Here is a 20,280-nt window from a genome sequence, read left to right on the forward strand (position 1 = left end):
TTCATTTCTGATATTATTAATTTAGGTCCTCTCCCTTTTTGTCTTGATGAGTCTGCTTAAAGGCTTGTCAACTTTATGAATCTTTTCAAAGAACCAGCTTCTGGATTGGTTGATCCTCTGAATTGTTCTTTTTGTCTCTATGTCATTCAGTTCTGCTCTAATCTTGACTATTTCCTTCCTTCTACTTGCTCTGGGATTTATTTGTTGTTGTTTCTCCAGTTCTTCAAGTTGTAGTGTTAGGTCTTTTATTTGAAATGTTTCTATCTTTTTAAGGTAAGCCTGTATTGCTATGAACTTCCCTCTCAGGACCGCCTTTGCTGTGTCCCATAGGTTTTGGACAGTTGTCTGTTCATTTTCATTTGTTTCCAGAAATTTTGTGATTTCTTCTCTTATCTCATTATTGACCGATTCATTGTTTAATAGTGTACTGTTCAGTCTCCATGAGTTTCCAAGTTTTTGAAGTTTCTCTTTGAGTTCGATTTCGAGTTTCAAGGCCTTGTGGTCTGAGAAAAAGTTTGGTATTATTTCAATTTTCCTGAATTTACTGAGGCTTGCTTTGTGTCCGATCATGTGGTCTATCTTTGAAAAACTGCCATGAGCATTTGAAAAGAATGTGTATTTTTCTTCTTTGAAATGTAAGGTTCTATATATGTCAGTTAAGTCTCTTTGATTCAGTGTGTCATTCAGCGCCACAATATGTTTATTAATGTTTTGTTTGGAAGATCTGTCCATTTTTGACAGTGGGGTGTTGAAATCCCCTACTCTCAGTGTGTTGCTGTCTATATCTTTTTTGAAGTCATCCAACAATTTCCTTATAAACTTGGGGGCTCCTATATTGGGAGCATATAAGTTTACAATGTTGATGTCTTCTTGATAGATTCTTCCTTTAAGTATGATAAAGTGCCCCTCTGGGTCTCTCTTTATGGCCTTTGCTTTGAAATCGACTTTGTCTGATACAAGTATGGCAACGCCAGCCTTTTTCTCATGTCCATTTGCTTGGAATATTTTTTTCCATCCCTTTACTTTCAATCTGTGTAGGTCTTTTGCTCTGAGGTGGGTCTCTTGTAGGCAGCATATGTGTGGGTCATGTTTTCTTATCCATTCAGCTACCCTGTGTCTTTTGATTGGGGCATTTAGTCCATTCACATTGAGAGATATTACTGATAGACACTTACTCATCTTTTCTCTTTGTACTTGTGTTCCTCTCTGTCTCATTCTTTTCCTTCATCTGCCTAAACCAGTCCCCTTAGCATATCTTGGAGTGCTGGTTTGGTAGAGATGTATTCTTTTAGCTTTCTTTTGTCTGGGAAACTCCGTATTTCTCCTTCGATTTTAATGGAGAGCCTAGCTGGGTAGAGCAGCCTTGGCTGTAGGCCCTTGCTTTTCATGGCTTGGAATATTTGTTGCCATTGCCTTCTGGCTTGTAGTGTTTCTGTTGAGAAGTCAGCTCCTAGGCGTATCGGGGCCCCCTTGTATGTTACTTTCTCCTTCTCCCTTGCTGCCTTCAGGATTCTCCCTTTGTCTTTGACATTTGCCATTTTAATGATGATGTGTCTTGGAGTGGACCTCCTTGGGTCCCTCTTGAGTGGGGTCCTCTGTGCCTCCTGGATCCATGAGAGCCTTTCTCTCCTCAAATTAGGGAAATTTTCCATCATTACTTTTTCGAGGAGGTTCTCTATTCCTTGCTCCTCTTCTTCTCCTTCTGGTATCCCTATTATACAGATATTATTGTGTTTCAGGTTGTCCTGCAATTCCCTAAATGCTTCTTCATTCTTTTTGAGCCGTTTTTCCATTTCTTGTTCTTTCTGGGAGCTTTTTTCTACCTTGTCTTCCATCTCACTGATTCGATCCTCAGCTTCATCCAGCCTGCTTTGGATTCCTTCTACTGTGTTCTTCAATTCAGAAATGGTATTCTTCATATCTTCTTGTGTCTTCTTCATAGTTTCTATGTCTTTTTCCAGGCTGATATAGTTTGCTGTAAGATCCTGATAGTTTCTCTGCAGTTTCTCATAGTTCTCTTTGAGCTGGCTGAGCTCATTGAGCTTCCTTAGAACCATTGTTTTAAATTCCATATCTGATAGTTCCCTTGCCTCTATTTCATTGAGCTCTCTCTGTGGGGAGTCCCCTTTTCCACTCATTTGGGGGGAACTTCTTTTTCTTCCCATTTTTGTGTGAGTCTGTTAAGTATTTTTGTCCTTTACTTTTCTTTCTGGGCTTGCCTCTGATGATGTCAGTTGTTGACCCTATAGGGCCTTGGGTTGTTTGTTTGAGCCTTTCAGGAGTCTAATGCCTGTGTCTGACTCCGGCTTGGAGCAGCTCTGTGACCCCTTCGGTCAGGGCTGGGCTCTTTTTTGGGATCTCTCTGCGCTCTCACGAGAGCTCCTTGAGCGCGTTCCCAGCGCGGCAGGGTCCCCCCACCTGCCTGGGCTTGCATGTGTTTGCCCCAGACCAGGGGGGCTTATTCGCGACCTCCCGTGCTCATCTGGCCTCCCTGGCACGCGAGCTTCGCGGCACTGGTCAGTTTAGGGTCTTCTATTGTGTGTTTTCCCCGCTTTTGGCTCTTTGGGTGCGTTGCTTGCCCTCGCCAAATGGGGACTACGGAAATGGGAGGAAATCAGCTCTAGGACTCTCCGGTTAATCCTGTTTCTGGTCTCTCCTCCAGGGACTCTGGGCAGCTCTACTTATTTTGTGGGCTGCTCCGCAATCGCGGCGGGTAAGTCAATTTACGCCTGCCCTTGCCCCTCTGTGCAATCCCTCGCAGGCCGTATGGGTGCCAGTCTGTGTGAGGCCTTGCCGGCAGGTGCAAGCGTTGGCCAGCCCGCGTGGGTCACACACACGCTCGCCAACCCTCGTCAGTCACTCGGCGCAAGTGTGCGCGCCTGCTCTGGGTGTTTTGGGGGTGTCTATGTTTGCTTTTCGGCTTTTGGCTCTTTGGGGGTGTGGCCTCTTCCCGCGCAATGGAGACTTCGGCAAGGAGAAGGAGTCGGGACTCCCCGGTTCCTCCTCCCGTTCTTTCCCCAATGCCTCCGTTTCTAGTCTCCCCTCAGGGGCCTCTGGGCAGTTCTGTGACCCCTTCGGCAGAGGATCCAACCCCTGTGCGGACTGCGTTTCAATCGCAGGCAGTCTGGTTCATGCGCGCCCCGCTTCTGCCTCTTTGGGGTCGCGCTTTCCAGCCCACAATGGAGACTACCGAACGGGGAGGGAGTCGGGACTCCCCGGTTCCTCCTCCCGTTCTTTCCCCAACGCCTCCGTCTCCAGTCTCTCCTCAAGGCTCTCCCAGCCAGTCTGCACCTAGCCCCGTAGCTCACAGGCGTACAAGCTCTGTGCGGAGCGCACAAAAGGCAGGTTAATTGATTCCCTTATGCCTGAGCGAGATGGTAGCTGCAGAGTGGGAAGTGCGTTATCACCCGGGCTCCACCAGCCACAGTGTCAGTTCTCTTCACAAAGGTTTCCTCACCAGTCTTTTCCCAGGCACCAGCCCACCCTGCTGCCGCCTCTACCCAGAGATCAAGGAGGGTGGCTGCCGCTGCAACTTTTGCGTTTGCCCTTTAAATGTCTTTTTGCATCCCTAGCCACCTGTCTCTGGCAGAGAGCGCCCCTAAGCTTTTTGGGGTTGCGTTTTGTCTGTATTTTCTCGGCTTTAGCGGCTGTAGTTTAGGGGTTCCTGTTTATGATTCAGACCCCGTTCTTCCCGGGGGGACGCTAACTGGCCGTTTCAATGTCCCTCTGGTGCCAGTGCCAGTGCCCGTGCGCACCCGGCCCACCCTCTCGAGCCTCCACCGCAATTCTCACCCGTTGGGATGTGTGAGAGTCGAATCCACTGTCCGCGGCACCAAGGCTCCTCTCCCACTATCGCTCCACTGCTTTCCAGGTGATTACTCCATTATTTAGTTGCAATTCCAGTTTGGTTTTGGGAGGAGGTCAGCGTGACTCCCTTTCACTCCTCCGCCATCTTTCTCTCTCTCGGAAGTCCTTTTCTGATCAAAATGACTTACCTAAGGGACTTACTGTTCTTTAGTGTATTTTTTTTAGGGTTTTCTTCATGGAACATTATTTGATGTCTATTAGCTTAAACTTCAGAGGAACAATGATAAAGATGACACGGTAATAATGTTTGAGAAGTCCGCACATAATGGGGAGATTTGTAGATACCATTTTAGTACATGTTGTAAGTATTAAAAGTATATGAACAAAGTGAATAAAGAGTAACTAACTTTGCTTGAGGCCTGCACAGACACAAAGGGGATTTAGGTCTGGGAGAGATTTCCAGTTGTACCTTGTACAAAATGAGCATAGAGGGCTGAAGAAGTTACCAGGCATAAAGAGGAATGTATTCACCAGTCTAGTCAAGACACAGAAACCACAGGAGGTTTAATGTGAATTGTTAATACTAAAGTGTATAAAAGAGGAAAATGAAAACTCAAAGATATGAAGGAACAGTAAATACAGAAAATGGTCACTCCCTCTAGAGCTGAGGGAGAGTGCCCAAATAGGGAACGCATTTGGAAAAATGCAGCCCTCCCTCCCTACCCCTCACCCCAAATCCGGGTTGAGAGCCATAGTTCCTTGGAAAGAGTAAGTAAGCAACTTGCTGGTGGTGAAGAAGGTTGGGGCTCAAGCCAGTTTATGGGATCAGGCTATTATATACCTGTGAGAGGATGAGGGTAGGTAGAGTCAGTTCTCAGGAACCAGGACCATGTGGCTGATATGTTCATGGGGGTGTCTACAGGCAGGAGGTGGCTTAGAGGACTGTGGCAGTGTGTGTTGCTGGACCTCCGTGAAGCCACTGGGAGCTGTGCTGGAGGAACAGGAGGGATGCCTTTTGGAACAGGAGCAACTTCTGTTATGGCCCTGCAATGGGCAAAGCCTTCACCCTTTACTGGCAAAGCCTTATTTGGTATCAGCTGGCTGAGGAAAATGCATGGTGAAGTCTCACAAAGCAAGGCAAAAATGAGTGGATTAGAGCTAAGAAGCAATATGACTTGAGGGATGTTGGCTCCAGGTGATCATGGAACAGCGTATATTATTTGGGAAATATCGAATAGTTAAGTATGACTTAGAGGGAGTAGCTTTGGTAAGGTATGTGGAGGGGCTGGGATACTGAAGCCAGAGAGTCAAAGAGCTATAAACAAATTCTGAGCAGACCTTCCAGACAGTGATTAGGAGAGACTTGTTCTTTTGAATGTTCTCATGGAAGATTCAATGAATGATTGAAAGTCCTTAAAGGAATGAATCTTACTCTTGAATGTGCATCAGAATCACCTGAGAAGATTAAAAATATCACAGGATTCTTTGCCCATTCTACACCCTCTGTGTCAAAATACATATATAGGGTGGCACTCTTAAACCAGGAGATTCTAAGGCTGATTGAACTGGGTTTTATCACAGTGAGGAGATGAGAATGGCTGACATCAAGATAGCAGTAATGAAGACAGTAATGGGAAAACTGAATCTTCTAAAATTGCTTATTGTTAAGTGACTTTTGTTTTCTCATAAGCACCTTTGTACTTGAAATATATACAGTTATCTCTAGGCAAAATTTCATCTTCTGTACCCTTTCCCTTTGACACTATCACAACAAGTAATTCAAAAACTCATCAAAATATGTCTGGAAACTTTCTCATGTCAATCACTGGTATTTTGGTGTAAATTTAAAACACAGTGTTATTTTTTTTCTTAGAAGTATTTGAATTTTGAGTTTGACCTGCCGCTTCAGAATATAAGACTTTGTTCTCACTGTAGTGATTCTAGTACAAGGGAATGAGGGGCTCCGGTGGCTCGCCCTGGAACACTGAAATTACATAAAGAAATGATCACTCCATCTTACAACACTTAAATCATTTAAGTGTTATGAAAAAATAATAAAATATTAAAACTCAGAACCCAAATTTTCATAATCCTTAATTAACAAAGCATATGTATATGATTTTCCCTTTAGTTGATTCATTTCTTTTGTCATTTTCTATCTGGTAAGGGTTAAATCTTACACATAAGAGACATGGTAAACTGATATACCTGGTGTCTTTGAATGTTTGGTCATGCTGAAGCTGTTGTCCTGTGCGGAAAGAACCAGAAAATATTGATCTTAAAGGAAGAGAAGAAGCTTACTTAGTTTTATACTAAGCAAAGTATGAGTATCTTGAATCAAAGACTACAATATTTAAAGTTTTTTTTAAGTTCCTTGGTAGAATAATTAGCAAATCATTACTGAAGCCAAATTCACATGACATTTTCCGACAGTTAATTATGTTTAAGGTCTGAAATAATGCAGTGTGCTATGTTGACAATTAAAAAATAGATTTGAAAAGGTTTCATGCTTCAGTGCAATTTATTTTAGTGTCTGAAAAATTAGTTTAATCAAAAAAATGGTTCCTCCCTTAAAATGGCCAGTTCTGACAATTAAAATGTTAATAAAAGTCCACTTGGTTCCACATGTGAGACATATTGAGCAGATATGCTTTAGAAATTGAAAATCTTTCAAATCTGCAGTTGCTGTACTGCACCCTTGATACTGCTTTATGTATTGGCTCATTCAAAAATAGCTCTCATGGTTTGGAATTGTGGTTTATTAAAACAAAAAAGAATGGAAAAGTAACCGTACCAGAATTGTCTGAAGTTTCCAAACAGTTTCTTACTCATTCCATTAATAGAACTGTCACGACAGAGCACTTCATTGGCAATATTCACAACAGTTTTCAAGGACCACCCAAGAAAGAAACCAAGGCTGTTTATCATATCTTATACTTGACCAGTTGTTAAAAAGACATGGTAATGACAAATAATACAAATGTATTATAAAACCATTCTGAGCATTTAAATTATTCATCCATTTGGCTTAATCCACAAAGGGTTCACAATGAAATGCAGATGTTAGGGGAAGAGAGTGACAATGATTGTTTATATTGCAATTAAATTCTTCAGAATTTTTTAGAGCATCCTTTTTTCAAGGTCTCTGGGTAAGAAGGCCCAGTGTGGTTGATATTGATTGAAAACGAATACATAGAGCTCACCACCACAGTAGATAATCTGAATAAGATAAATAAAAGGGGATTCTGAAATATGATTGAAGGAAAACAAGGTTTATCCTTGAGAGTGGAGATGTATTTTAAATATAGCATTTAGGTATATGAGTACTCATTTCAAGTGATCCTGAAGGCAGCCAGTCAACACAAGAATGAGTGTTGTAAGAAATGAAAACCACTGTGCGAAGGCCTGAAGGCACACACAATTAGTAAAGATATATAGGACTTACGGGAGAAAATAAAGGAAGACATCTAGTAAACAAGACATATATGGTCATCATTTATCATGATCACAGTAGAGTGTCCAGTAGAGAGTGTCCTTGTTTCTGCAATACTTTACATATTCACTGGGTGAGAGGTGAGAAGACAGCACCTATAAAACTATAATATGAGAACTCACCAGTTAGCTAAGTGGACATGTTATAAAGGGTAAGTGTGTTGCAGCCTCCTGAGGCTGGGCAAGTCCACTCAAGACTCAGATAAATGGAAGAAGATACGTGGAGTCATGGGATGCTTGACATGCCTTTATTTGGGATAGTCACACAGGCCGCAAGCTCATGTCTGTGCTGGCACCCAACTCTCTCTTTCTTTCTTTTTTTCTGTAACAAGTCCCTATCTCCTTAAGTACTAGCACAAACAAAGCAAGCTTCAGGCCAGAAGGAGAAGTAACCTAGCATGAGCTGCGCATGAGAGCCTATTCAAGGCTAAGGGACAGTTTATCGCACCAGGGCTCGAGGCCCTGAGACACAGGCTCAAGGCTGTGAGAACACTGCTTTATCAAACTCCTTCAAGGCTGTGAGAAGCTGCTCCCCCTAGTTACTCAACTATCTGGGTGAGGGAGCCAGACTGCCTTCATTTACCCTACAGGGAGTCTCTAGATTTTACTTTTATGTATCAGCTTGTTCTGTTGATCTCACCCAGACCTGCTATGCAAAATGTTGAACCTGCAATCTTTGCATCATGTCTTATCATAACCTTCATGTCCCAGGTTCTCCTCTGTTTTCTGACTCTCATGTTTTCTAAGGACAATTATTTCCTATCTCCTGATATTTTTCTGGCCTTCTGTTGCCATTTGTTACTATCAGATTCCACATTCCTTACTGCCTCTAGTTGAATCCTTTGGTTAAAAATAACTTGAGAGTTACCTCAGATGAAGACAGATAAAGACAATTCCTTAGCATTTAAATGGGTTGAAAGAACTATTATCAGAATCTAAAAGGGCCACAATGAATACAGAATTTAGTAACTCCAAAATTCCATATTCAGGACATAATACAGTATGTTACACATTTTTTTTTCTATTTGAATGATGCACCTGGTGTTGAATGCAGTTGGAAATATGTATCAAAGCCTTTGGTCAACTATTTGTTGTCAACTATTTGTTCCAGTGGGAAGTCAGACTCAAGTCTCATGTATTATCTGATCAACGTAATGAACACCACTATAGTAAGAGACAATGTTTAAATCTACTTATAAAGGATCAATGGCATTCTTGTCATTAGAAGTATGAATCATTGGAAGCAATTTTTTTTCATTTTTTTGCAAGGGAGGGTGTTTGTTTTAACATCTTCATAATGAATACTTATTAGATGTGTAGATCTACTTCCCACTGGATCAGTGACCTTATCTTGTTCAGTGAAATAAAATTTAATTGCCTTAGGATGTAAAATTTGTGAGTTAGCAGCTACTGTTCAGTACAAAGTTCTTACTTTTGCCTACTTAGCACAGGATATAGCGTTAACAGACCAAGAGTTACACACTTTTTCTTATATGTCAAGACAAAGTAATTGAAAATAGTTTTAGGAACCTTTTACATACTCCATATCTCAGATCCCTGGTTTTTCCTTTTTTCCCCCAGTTCATAACAAAGGAATATGCTTTCACTGTAAAGTGAATCTATTTTTCTTTGCACGCAAGGGCAACACCCTAAATATGAAAACTGATACGAACCACATAGGTCCATAAATATTTTCCACAGAGAAAAAAATGAATGAAAGCTTGGTGCTAATAGTGTTTGATGTTAATAAGACTTCTATTAGGCTGCAACATGGACTAAATTTGTTTTTGTGGAATTATCTATGAACCAACAATCATCCTGTATATCATTGTTTCCAAAGAAAATTACTTTCCAAGTGAGGAATAACTGATATAATAATAAAATAATCAGAATATAACATGTTTGAGAACTGATAACAAACAGCTTTTTTTCTTGTTTTGGTCTCTACTTGTTACATACTTGCATTTTACATGGAGATGTGTGTGTGAGGTATACTTCACACTTAGGAGTGAGGTATACCATTCTATGCAAATTCAATATTAACTCAATTATCTTTAGTCATTACCTGTGAAACAATTTTTAAAACCCTCTTATTCCCACTATTAAATAAAAAAAATGCTAGTGATATTCTGTCAGCTTCAAATTGACTGATTTATCACATCATTACCTGGACATCCTGCATCTATATTCTGTGGATGGGTATACCTTTAAAATAATAAACCACTATGCTTTCTATTGTTGAAAATGTTAGCATAAAGGCAACTCACATTACCCCAAAAAATGACCTTGGAATATTTAGATGGTTTTAACTTCTATAGTAATGATTCTTTAACTATGTGATACCTCTACCTCTGTAATCAATTACCTACATAAAATATCTAGATTGGTTGATTCTGATTATTGACTTTATAAAGACAGATTTTATAATCACAGATTATAAGTGGATAATGGTTAGGTATTTAGGATGTTCATGGTCATAACAACTCAAACTCCTAAAGAAGGGGATAAATTTTAATGGGTTCACTCCTAAACTGCTGATTGAGACTGTGAGTTTCTAGTAAAAAGTAAATTTTAAAAATCAAATAATGATTTCCTCTAGATACAAAAAGACAATATTTTTACATCCTTTTAATTTCCAAGTTATGACTGTATATTTACAGAATATATATAATGTGTGGGGACCCAAAAACCTGGAATTTATTTATTCCACACACATGCAGGGAAAAGTAATACACACACATGCAGGGAAAAGTAATAAAAAATGTATTTTTATCTGTTTAAATGATTAAAATTATTATGTAATCCATACGATTGTTTTTGGTTTTAAACCATCCTCAAGTATCTTAACTAAGTATTCCATTAACCAAATCAAATTCACAATTAGTTAGATTTAGTAAAGCACACATTATTACCTGTATTTGCAAATAATTAAAAGTAAAAGAGAAGAATATCTTGAAAAATTAATTTAAAAAAGAATCATTTAAAATGGTAAATTGACTTCATTAATTTGAAAACAGAATTGAATCTAGGTAGAATCTTATGCTAAATGATTTGTCCAACCTAAATGAATGCTGGGTGGATGTGGGCAAAGGAGGAAGGGTGGGGACATCTTTAATACTGTCAACAATAAAAATGAAGTTAAAAAAGAAACTAATTGGGGGCCCAATCAAAATTAAAACTAAACTACAGAACCATCATTCAGAACCACCTGATATCTAGTTAAATGGAAGCCTACAACAGAGATTTAAAGAAGCCACATTGCCATTGGTTAGAGGGGTGAAGATGCAGAGCTGGTTGGCTCTACATCCATATATGACACATAAACATCAGGGAGGATCTCTCTGCTGTGGAGATCCTCCCCTTAGGAGGAGCGGCCCCAGCCCCATACCAGGCCCTTAGCATAGGGTTCTAGTGTCAAGAAGAAAAATACCCATGACTCCTGGCTATAAAGACCAGTTGGCATTTTAGCTGAGGGAAATGGAGTTTCCTGAAGTCCCAAGCATTCTTCTTAAAGGGCCCTTGGGTAGACTTATTTGGACTCACTATATCTGAGCTCCAGTGCTGAGGCAGCAGTTTGAAAGGAGATAGGGACACGTGATGAGAAACTGCATTGCCTGGCATCAGGATGAGAACTGGAGGGACAGCTTTCCCCAAGGCAGAAATGTTGGCAGAGGCCATTATTCTTTTTCTGAGATCGGTCCTCTCCCCTGGAGCCAGCAGGTTGGTGCCATAACTGTGTCTTCATTAACCTGGCTAAGGACCTGAGCCTAACAATAATGATTCTCTGAGATCCTGCCCTCCCAAATTTCTGTGCCCTTATAGCTGTTTCCAGTGCTTTTCCATACAAATGGGCTGTTTTGGTTCTTGCTTCTCTCAAACGAACACCATCAGGCCCCAAGGTGACCCATGCCTCTGGCTAAGTGGCCCCAGACCCGGCACTAGCAGTGGTTTGGCTTTTCCTGGGTGTCTCCAAGACCAGAAAAAGTAACAGCTATTTGCAGATCACTTTGTGGCTCATTGTGGGTGGCCCCAGAAAAAAGCACTGGTGGCAGCTGACCTTGGCCTGCAACTTCCGGGAGGCACCAGAGTCAGCAAACCCAACTGACAGCTTCAGACCATATCACAACTCCACTCAAACAAGCTACACTCTAAAGGGGCAGACTGAATGTCCAGTAGAGCCCCACTGAAGTAAGTCCTGCTCCCTGGGGTGGGCCTTTGCACAACTGCTCCTGCACAGGTTAGTTTTGGTGGTCACAGACAGTGTTTGCAGCTGATAGGCCTCGGGGTGAATCCCTCTCATTGACATGGCAACAGCAAACAAGACTCAACTACAACAGAAGGATGCATGCAGCCCACATGGCAGGGGGCACACCTGGAGTGCCCAGCTTGGGTGATCAGGGAGGGACTGCCACTGAACCCTATAGAACACCTACTACTTAAGTCCATGCTACTAAAACCAGGAAACATAACAGCTCTACCTAATATATAGAAACAAAAACCAACAGGCAACCACAATGAGGAGACAAAGAAAAGTGTCCCAAATGAAGGAATAGAATAAAACTCCAGAAAAAGAACCAAACAAAAATGGAGACAAGCAATCTACTAAATGTAGAGTTAAAAATGCTGGTTATAAGGATGACCAATGAACTTAGTGAGAGTGTCAACAGCATAATAAAGGACACAAACCATAAAATAAATGAAGGATACACTAACTGAAATGAAGAATAATTTACAGGGTATCAACAGTAAAGTAGATGAAGTCAGAAATCAAAACAGCAATTGGGAATATAAGGAAAAAAAGGAAAAACACCCAATCAGAACAGAAAAATGAAAAAAAAAATAAAAAAATGAGAATAGTGTAAGGAGCCTCTGGAATAACCTCAAGCATACCAACATTTGCATCATAGGGTTGACAGAAAGAGAAGAGAGAGAGCAAGAAATTGCAAACCTATTTGAAAAAATAATAAGGAAAATCTCCCCTAACATAATAAAGGAAATAGACATACAAATTCAGGAAGTGCAGAGAGTCAAAAACAAAATGAATAAAAAAAGTTCTACACAAAGATACATTATAATTAAAATACAAAAGGTTAAAGACAAAGAGAACCTTAAAACCAAGAGAAAAGCAGTTAGTTACCTATAACAGAGTTCCCATAAAATTATCAACTGATTTCTCAACACAAACTTTGCAGGCCAAAACAGAGTGGTAAAAAATATTCAAAATGATAAAAAGCAAAAAACTACAACCAAGATTATTCTATGCAGCAAAACTCTCATTTAGAACTGAAAAATAGATAGTGTTTCCAGACAAGGAAAAATTAAAGGAGTTCTTCACCACCAAACCAAGAAGTACATGAAGTGTTAAAGGATCTTCTTTAATAATAAAGGAAAAAGAGATCATAAATATACATAATAAAATGGCAATAAGTACATATCTATTAACAAATGAATCTTAAAAAACCCCAAAAAACAAAGAAGAGAACAGAAACAGATTCATGGATTCAGGGAAAATTTTGACATCTACCAGGTGGAAGGAGAGGGGTGGGAATGGGTGAAAAAGTTTAAGGGATTAAGAAGTACAATGGGTTGTTATAGAATAGTCACAGAGATGTAAAGTACAGCATAGGTAATATAGTCAATAATATTCTAATAGCTCTGTACGATGTCAGCTGGGCAATAAATTTCTCAGGACGGTCATTTAGCAAGTTATATAATATTGAATCACTTGGGTGTACACCTGAAACTAATATATTATTGTATGTCAACTGTAAATGAAAAATTTTTAAAAAATTTAAATTTTTAAAAAGAATTAACCTTAATACTCATAAGAAAGTGTTTTACAATTTGTAAATGTTATAATGCTAATTTTATTATTTTTATTTTGGGAGAACTTGAACATAAAAAATAAAATGAAGATGCTAAGTAGAAATGTAAGGACACTTGTCATGATTCTTTAATTAGAATATAAAATTAAAATATTGTTCTACCTAAATCAAAATTACATTGTAAAATATATTCTCCCCAAAGCAGATTTTAATTACTTCACTCTATAGTAATCTTATTAAGAGTTCCTTTCTAATGTAAATAAGAATATTTTAAGTCTATTATGACATTGCATTATACAAATTTAGTGTATTTTTATTTTTATTTAACACTTTGAAATACAAAATGGACTGCTAAAATGTTTAGAAATATTAGTAATATTTAATTAAATGTAAATTATATACATATATCTCTCTAATAGTATATATTTTCTATCAATAGAGCTTTCCTGAAAACACATATCTATATTTATATCTTTGTAAACATATCTATACTTATATCTATATTTACTGTCAATAAATCTCCTCTAAACACATGCAAAATAATATATTTAACTAATCCTTTACTGATATATAGTTTGTTTCATTTTTTGCTTTGAATAACAACTCTATGAAGTATAATAAACTTCATAGTCCCATAGGTATTTGCATACATATTAGATTACATTTACAGGTAGTGTATGAGACAGAATAGTTCAATCAAATAATATGTTTTTCTTAGATGTTAGTAACTGCCAATATTTCTTTCAATTGCACCAATTTATTCTACCATCTACCCAGGCTAATGCCTATTTCCCTACACCCTTACCAGTACTTAGGGTACCAAGACTTGTTCTTGGTAATATGATAGGTAAAAAATATTGCATTGCTTTAATGTGTATTGTTTGATTATGGGAAAGGCTGAACATCTTTTTCAGGACCACTATGATTATTCACTGCCTAGGGATGTCTAATTGAGGGGATGATCTGAAATTTAGTCTATAAACAGCTGTAAGCAATATGCTGTGATGGGGGATGGGGATTGGGCTGCTTGTTCTAACTCACAGCAAATTGTCAGAATAGTTACTAGTAGCGGCACTGATTTGCTTAGAGATATTCTTTGCTATTATTCTATGAAATTGTCTATATCTGCCTTAGAGATACGATTTTTTAATGTTAAGCATATTTTTACTTTGTCAAAGAGGTACAAATAAATTTCAGTTTCCTTTGGATTGGTTATTAGTATTGTGGTACATATTTACCACATAAAGTTTTCATTTTATGTAGTAAAATAGCCACCTTTTCCTTGTTATGCTTATAAAGAATCCTCTTCTTCAATGTAAAGAGTTACTCTTCACACATATTTTCTTTTATATATTTAAAGTTACATATTTACATTAAAATTTTGAATCCTCTAAAATATAGTTTGGTATAAGACTGACCTAAAAATCAGCTTTTTCTTGTCTCCAAATAACTAATCATGTCCTCGTTCATTGAAATGTCCTTTTAAGATTATTTCTAATATATATTGAAATCGATTTCTGGATATAGATTATGCTTTGGACATATGTCCAAGTACATAGAACTCATTTTATTGTTTTATGATTATAATGTAATTTAGGCTATAGGGGAATTACTTCTACCTCACTTTGTTTTTCCCAGAATAGGTTGTCTGATCTTAAATGTTTAATATTATAGGTATCTTTAGTGTCATATTTTTAAAAATCTAGCTTTCATTTTAATTGGTATAATAATTTCCTGGAGATTTAAAAATGTTTTTCATGTGAGCCCGGACTGGTGTGGCTCAGTTGGTTTGGCATAGTCCCACAAAGAGAAGGGTCACTGGTTCAATTCCCTGTCAAAATACATGCCTACATTTTGGGACCACACACCTATGGGGTGCATACAGAAGGCAACTAATCAGTTTCTGTCTCACATCGATGTTTCTCCCCCCGTCTTTCTTTCTCCATTACCTTCTCTCTAAAAATAAATAAATAAAATATTTATAAAAAATAAAAGCGGAAAATATTTTCCATCTGATTAGAAACAATAGAAAACTAGAAGGTAGAGGAAATTCTTATATGAAAATACATCTGGAAAAAATTACCAATATACTGTACTATTTACAGAAGAGTTGGATACAGTGAGATAATACATAAGGTATCATGCTCATCAGTGACACATTTTGGAAGTTCTTATCTTTCATGAATTTTAATCTTGCTTAATGTCCCTTGGTTTAACTGCAACTATTTTTATAGTTTATATACAATCTCCCTGATGTTGTACAATGAAAGTAGTGTTTTGGTGACATTTGACTGAGCCATTTACCCTCTTTGGATGAACTCTTTGTAGATTTATTTTATTTTATTTTTAATTAAAAATTAAGTTTATTTTCTGGAAAAAGGTGAATCAAATCCTAAAACCCATGTCTCCAGAAATAACCACTTTTATTATTTTGATGAACATCATTTCAGTTATCTTTCTATATAAATATATGTACACATGTAATTTTATAAAATGAGATTCATACTACAACTGCTGCTTTTATATGCACAATACAGCTGCTTTTCTGTTTATTCTTTTTTTTTTTTACTGTTTTTGGATTAATCTTTGCTTCTTGATTTTTATGACCCATCATTTTATAGTTCTGAGACATTGATTTCCCCAAGGACATGTAGATTTATTTTTTAAAAAATTCATACCCTATATATCTGACTTCGAATATCTGTCATGACCATTTAGATCCCAAGATCTTATGTCAACCTGCAGATTATCCTAGAATCCATCCCCCATATTTTGTTGTCAGTTTCAACTGTTTGCTGCTGAACTGGACAGAACAAATTAGAAATTTAAAATATGCTAAATGCTGAAACAGGTAAAAATAAATGAGAGATATAAATCTCATAAGTGATTAGTTGAAAAACTTGCACCAAGACAGTATTTAGTTTTGCAAAATCACTAATTTGTAGCTCTGCTATTTTATCTGCCCATTGCCTCACCTATATATCAAAAAAAGTAGCACTAATATTAAATCATACTCTTGTATTTAAGCAAACAAATAGTACAAAACTAAGAAACAAAGATATTTGAATTTGGGGTTTTAATTATGCTGTATGGGAAATGTTTGAAAATATAAATTATGAGGAGGACTGCCTGTTCATCCTTCCTTCACACTAACCCTTAATCAAGCCTCTTTAACCTTTATTTCTGGATCTATTTCTATCTTCTATTAATTCCTAAAATTCTATCATTGCTTTCCGTGTAACTCACAAAAATGAGTCAGGTCCTCAACCTTTAGACATTCCTTTCGTCTTCTTGTACTCAGAGATTGATTGAAATCAGACCATTTCTTGATGACAACAATAACAAAAAACAATTCATAAAGACCTTCTTCACCCACGTTTCAGTTGCCTGAGTGTGCTCCAGCCAGGAGTAAACCCTCAACCCGGGCATGTGCCTTCACCAGGAATCAAACTGAAGACCTTTCACTCTGCAGAAAGATGACCAACCAACCAAACCATACCAGTCAGAGCTATAATTTAATATTCTTAAAACACATTTTCCAGGTGTATTGGCTGCTGAAGAAATACTGAACAAAACATACATGGTTTAGGCTTGCAGAGATCTATATTTGGTGACTTATGTCTAGTTGCAAGAGGAATCATAATCTATTTCTAAGTTTCCCATATATAAAATATATTTCATAAGATCAACAAAATGGAAATATATATAAAGTGAAATTTATAAAACTTAAGTATTCATTTTGTGCAAGTTGGACTAAATAGAACTGATCTAAATCACAGATGTTAGAGAACTGTGAAATCAGATACACTGGAAATTGGACAAACTTTCTTGTTTGCCTTACAAGCATTTTATATGAATATACAGGATCTGACACAAATAACACCTCTTTATTATTACAAAATCTTTTATTACAAAATCATAAGCATGTAATTCTGTAACACAGCAATATCACACTCAAGCAAACAATATGACATTTTAGGTGAGATGTTCAAATTAAAACTATAAATTATTATACCCATATTATTACCCTACTAACCACACTAAAGCAGGTGCTATTTCTTCCAGACCCTGTATATAAGTGGCAAAAAAAGAATTCATAATAGATAACATTAAATGGTGTGCCATGAAAGTAAAAATCTGGTATTGATTTTCTTATCTTAAGGAAAGTCATTACTTTTGATACTTGCATTTTACTAATTTGATGACTGAGGAGTAGTTATCACCTGGCCAAATGTATAATTTAATCATTTGAATCTGAATGTCCTCATGGTGAAGTTATTTCAATATTGGCAAATTTTTAGTTCTGTGCTCATAATTAATCTTGTGCAGACCATTTTTACATAATGTAAATCTATTTCTTGCTTCTAGTAATTGCATATCTAATCTACTGTGAAAAGAAGCAGCCAATATTGCATCTGCTGAAGTAACTAAAAAGTACAACTGAAAACATCATCCACTAATGATTTTTATCACTTAGCTTTACTTTGTTAACTTTTCGAACTTTGCAAAATAGAGTTATTTTTGGCCAGAACCTTGAATTCCAACTTCTATTTGGAAAAAGAAGTATGTCTTGGCACGAAGGAATCCTTTATTGTAAACACCACAAGTTTCTTGTTGACGATTATGTAAAGAAAGCAATCCAATAACCACTATTGACAGAAAACATACTTAAATAAAGCTGCTTTTCTTTTCTAAATTGAAGCCCAAGGGACAAATATGGAACAGTGAAAAATATTTTGAATAGCAGTGCTATTATAAAATATGCTTGAAAAAGTGATTACTTCATTATAGTTGTTCCTTCCTTTAGTTGTAAACCATCCTGCTCCAAGGAAAATGATCTTGAGCGTAATGTGTTACTTCTGGTCATGTCAGCATAAGGCCCTAAAGGTCTGCTCTGTGAAATTAAGGGGTCAAAGGCAAATTCATCAGGTAGAAGAATCAAGAAAAAGAACTCAGTTTCCTGTTGAACTTGTCCCCCAAAACACTAAGCTATTATAGGTTAAATTCTGCTGATCAGTAAAAGCTGGGGTACTTATTGTCAACAATTTCAAATTAAGAACAGAAAGTAAGGATCTATTTTCTCCATCAATTTCAAAAATATGTGGGGAAATTCATTTTTGTCTTATTTTTCTTTATAGAATCAATAATAGAATATGAATTATTTGGTTTTTTGTTTATTATTTTTTTCCTTTTTTTTCCCCTGGCAAAACATTTTAATTCTGATTTGTCCCCTGAGTTGGTTTTTGACAGGGCTACTTGATTTCAAGTTCTTCTTATCACTCTTTGAGTTTCTTTTCAAAGCATTATTGTTAATGGAAGATGATATCTCACTAGAGAGAAGTCAGTTTTCCTTGGTAAGAGAGGTATTCAATTCTCTACTGGACACCCAGTCAAAATCCTGATGTCTTTGTGTAGTATCAAGGGCCTCGGCATCAAATTTCATCACGGAATACTTGTTTTGTCACAAGGTTTACCACTCATGGTTTTCTAACCCCAGAGCAGCAAGCTATTTCCAGTTGTGTAAAAACATTCATTTTCCCCATCTTTCTTAATTTGACTAAATAGTAATGATTTTGAACCCTATACTATCACCACTGTATTTATTTTATTTTATTGCTTCATCAAATTTAATATCCTAGAGCAGGGACTTATCATAACCTCAGTAAAGATTTTTGATTTATAATAATTCCTAACTATTGCTCAAATTTGAGTTCTTACCTCTACCTTAGCAAACTCTTCCATAATTTTTCTCAACTTCAGTTATTAGAGCAGGCTTTATGAAAATTTAAATTTCTTTGGAAGTATGAAGTTTTAAGTGAATATCAGTTTGTGGTGGGATATCAGGTCTTCCTGCGATTTACCTGATTTATCAAGACTGAAGAAAAGCTAAAAGGTCATATTTATTTCTGGTTCAACACAAAACGTTTAGTAGCAGAGATTTAAATACCACTACAAATCCATCATATTCTTCTTTAGAGTATTTGCAAGTAAAGAAAAAGGGGTATATTTTACATGTGAAAGCGTTTATTCCATTGCTTGGTTAAGTATTTAAAACTTGACTTCTATGTGAATCTCAACCAAAATTTTATGTTACAAATAAGTGTTTGTTTTCACAGTCATTTTCTGCTTTATACATGAAGTTTTCAGGTAGACTTCCGTCGAATGAATCAAGGTAACTAGTTTGAAGTTAAATGTTATTTTGGATCAGGTATCACCTTCTGAGTTATATTTTATTATTTTCTCAGCAATAATAAATACTACCCTATAACTGAATGTTACATAATAGAAAAGTCACAAACCTTAGATATTTATAATATATTTCTTCCACTGCAACAAAGAATTGGAAATATGGATGCATCATATATAGTTTTTAATAAATATGTGTTCTAAGTAGCATAAATTCTATGCATGTAACTTATTATTTGATAATTATAAGAAAACAATTTAAACTCTTTGTTCATATCTTCATTTCCATGCATCATGTATGAATATAATGTTTTTATTAATTCTGATAAACTCATAAGTATATATCATTCCTATTGAGCAGACTTGTATAAAAACCAATTTTAGAGTAAAAATTTTCCTAGTTACATATAAATTTATTTTAAATTATTCAGCCCATTAAAAATCCATAACTATTAAAATGTCAGCTATCTCTGTTCACTTATTCCAATGAAAAAATGTATGTTGTTATGATTTCGGAGCACTGTATTTGCTTTACCTCTTTTACTAGAACAAAAAGCGAAGTCCTCTTGATTTATTACAATAATTAGTGACTTCATAAAAGAGTATGCTGTAAGTTCTGAGGCATTTGGTTACTCTTTTGACTTTATATTTTTCAGTGTAGATTCATAGCTTTATTATATATTCACATAATTTTATGAGAGCATGGCATCTAAAGTAAATACATGCATTTACCTCTTTCCATAAAAGTTAAAATAGAGGCACAGTAAACTTATTGTTATTAAATAAGGTCAATAGTCAGAGTTTAAATTTTACTCTAATGTTCCAATTGTTTACTCTCAGTTAATGTTATCAATAGGTTGTAAACATTTTAAAAATTATATTCATTCAATTTTCTTGTTCTTCTTAATGTACCTTGTAATTATCATTTAAAAATACTTATAGATCATCATAATATATTCCTGTCTTAAAA

This window comes from Pteronotus mesoamericanus, unplaced genomic scaffold (assembly GCF_021234165.1).
Source record: "Pteronotus mesoamericanus isolate MK-2021 breed Mesoamerican mustached bat unplaced genomic scaffold, CSHL_Meso_final contig_116, whole genome shotgun sequence".
NCBI lineage: Eukaryota > Metazoa > Chordata > Mammalia > Chiroptera > Mormoopidae > Pteronotus > Pteronotus mesoamericanus.